The 3,288-nt window shown below is 37.2% G+C and overlaps 1 pseudogene; it reads right to left on the bottom strand.

The window, feature by feature from the left end:
- Nucleotides 1–2,926: 2,926 nt before the first annotated feature.
- LOC120102553 (U4 spliceosomal RNA) lies at nt 2,927–3,007 on the bottom strand (annotated as a pseudogene).
- Between the last annotated feature and the right edge of the window lie 281 nt (nt 3,008–3,288).

The following is a 3,288-nucleotide window of genomic DNA, read 5'->3' as shown; positions in this document are numbered from 1 at the left end:
TCTCTAGGTACCTCAGCTTATATTGTGCAATGGGATTTTTAGAACCAATACATTTTATTATAATGCTTAATGGAGATAGATTATTCCTCCATGTGGCTTTTATGTTTCTTTCTGTTTTTTAAGCTGTTTTAATTTATTTTTTGTGCCCTATGTGAGCACATGTGTGGTAGAGAGGATGTGTGTAACTCTCTGCTTTCTTTCTTTCTTTCTTTCTTTCTTTCTTTCTTTCTTTCTTTCTTCCTTTCTTTCTTTCTTCCTTCATTTATTAATTCGTTTATTTAATCACTATGCCTCTTATTCGCTGACTCCTTCCCCCTGTCTCATCAAGTTACTAAGGCTATGAACATCCTCTCCCAGACAAGGTAGCCCAATGGAAGAACATAACCCACCTACAGGCAAAATCTTTTGGGATAACCCTCTCCATGTGTTTGTGACCCACATGAAGTTCATCTGCTACATATGTGCAAGGAGGCCTAAGTTCAGCCTATTTATTTTTTGTTTGTTTGCTTGTTTGTGTTTTGGTCTCTGAGAGCACTAAGGGTCATGTTAGTTGACTCTGTTGGTATGCCTGGGGAGATCCTATCCCCTTTTGGGACCTCAATCCCTCTTCCTATTCTTCAATGAGAGTCCTCAAGGTCAATACACTGCTTGGCTGTGGATGTCTGTGTCTATCTGAGTTAGCCATGCTTGACTCCGGTCTGCAAACATAACAGAGTATTATTAATAATGCCAAGAACGGTTTTCCCATGGGATTAGTCTCAAGTTGGGCTGGTTGTTGATTGATCATTCCCTCAGGCTGTGGTCTATCCTTTATCCCTGAATTTCTTATAGGATGCAGGATAAATTTTAGGTCAAAACTTTTGTGGGTGGTTTGGTACTCCTATTGTTCCTGACTAGCTTTAGGAGGTTGACTCTTTGGGTTCCATGTCCCCAGTTCTGAGAATCATAACTTTGGGAGCCTCCTTTATCCCAGGTGTCTATCTTGTCCTGGAGATGCCTGCCAATAGGACAAAATGGCAGCCTACATATTGGGAAAGGATCTTCACCAACTCTACATCTGATAGAGAGCTAATATCCAAAATATATAAATAATAGCAACAAAGCCAATAACCAAAAAAAAATGCAGAGAGTTAAACAGAATTCTCAACAGAGGAATCTGAAATGGCCCATAATCACTTTAAGAAATCTTTGAAGTCCTTAGTCATCAGGGTAATGCAAATCAAAATAACTCTGAAGTTTCCTCTTACCCATCAGAATGGTTACAATTAAAAACTCAAGAGATAGGATGTGCAAGGATCTGGATCAGGGGGAATAATCTCCCTTTGCTGTTGGGAGTGCAAACATGTACAACCATGTTGGCAATCAATTTTGTGGTTTCTCAGAAAACTGAGAATTGTACTACCTCAAAACCCAGCTCTACCACTCCTGGACATATACCCAAAGATGTTCCAACATCTCACAAAGACACATGCTCAACTCTATTCATAGAAGTTTTGTTCATAATAGCCAGAAACTGGAAAAAGCTAAGTTTTCCCTAACTGAAGAATGGATAAAAAATGTTGTACATTTACTCAATGGAATACTATTCAACTATTAAAAACAAAGACATCATGAATTTTGCAATCTTAAGAATATCATGTTGAGTGAAATAATCAAATCTGAAACTGACATTCATGGTATGTACTCACATATAAGTGGACATAAGTCATAAACTACAAGACACCCATGCTACACTCTCCAGATCCAAAGAAGTCAAACAATAAGGCACAGGTGAGGATGCTTGAATCTCACTTAGAAGGGGGAGTAAAATAGTCATAAGAGGCAGATGGAGGATGGGAACTGGATGGGAGAGGAGATGGGGAGTGGAGTTGGGGTGGGGTCTAGGATCAGGCAGGGGTAAGGACAGGAGGCATGGCCAGATGGCTATGAGAATGAATGGAAATCTGCAACTGACAGGAGTGTAGGGAGTACCTGCTTTGTTCCTTTAAGATATGATCTCTTACTGACACTAGAGGTAGGCTGGCAGTTAACAATGCTCACTAATCCTCCTGTAAGTACCCCTAAGATCATTGGTATTACAGATATACACAACCATATACATTTTTATACATAGGAGATGAGGATTTGAACTCATGTCTCCTTATGTAGGAGCAAGTAGTACTCTTATCTATTAAGTCGTTTCCCCAGCCCCAGGACATAATTTTTGTTTCTTTGTTTGTTTTTCTTTGTTTCACATTTTTATCACACACAAACTCAAAATGATTACCTCAATTGATAAGCCAGATTGTTTTCTTATTTTTTTCCTTTCTACTTATAATTTTCTCATAATTTATCAAAAAAGAAAGAAAGGAAAAAGAAGGGAAGAGAGAGAGAGGGAGAGAGAAAGCCTGTTACTCAAGACTTTATGAAGTGTATCTCATTCATATAAGACCCTCAATAAAATTTGAAGTGAGCTCAACGTCTTAAAAGAGTAAACATTTTTGACATTTTTATATGTGAGACAAAGCAATACAGTTGAAATTCATTAAGTTCTATCAAAGATTTGACAACTGGTAGCTCATAAGTACTTCAAGATATTAGCCTTAGTGGTACAAATTCTCCTCATCCTAACATCAAAAAATATGATGATGGAGACATTTCTGAAATCATTTCATATTTCAAGCTATGTAGTAGTCCTATGTAAGTAGCCAGTACTACATTTCCTGGCACTCCTAAAGTAGAAGCTTCTCTTATTATAAAGGTGGTTAAAATGAAATCACGTGACTTTACAAAGTCTAATTTGAGACTCATTGTAAAGAAACAAACTAGATTGATTTCTACTAGGAAGGAGTTTTGAGAGTGCATTTCATTGTGATCAAAATATAATCAGTGTTTGCTTTTAGGATCCCTCTTCTTGAATACTTTGGGTCCTGTTAGAATGTTGTACTAGTTGTTCCTTTTTTTCAATTAGCAATAATCGCGCCTCGGATAAACCTCCTTGGCTAAGATACTGCCACTGCGCAAAGCTAGTGGTTCCTTTTTATTTTTATCAGACTTATTAGGTAGAAGTTACTTTTATGAAAGTTCCAACAGAAATAAAATAAGTCTCTTGAGAATTTGCTCATCAGAACATATTCAAGCAGCTTTATTAATAAGAACTCCTCATAGTAATGACCCAAAATTGCCAAATTATATTTTACACAGTGATTCCTAACATATTCTTGAAAGGCTCTTTCCAAGTAAGTTTTATTCTGTCAAAAGCAGCTCAAAAGGCTGCCATATAGTAATCAATTGATGGAGTAGGAGACA

Source organism: Rattus norvegicus, chromosome 4 (assembly GCF_021556685.1).
Source record: "Rattus norvegicus strain SHRSP/BbbUtx chromosome 4, alternate assembly SHRSP_T2T, whole genome shotgun sequence".
Lineage (NCBI taxonomy): Eukaryota > Metazoa > Chordata > Mammalia > Rodentia > Muridae > Rattus > Rattus norvegicus.
The sequence above is the reverse complement of the archived record's forward strand: the minus strand, read 5'-3'. Positions and strand labels throughout refer to the sequence as shown.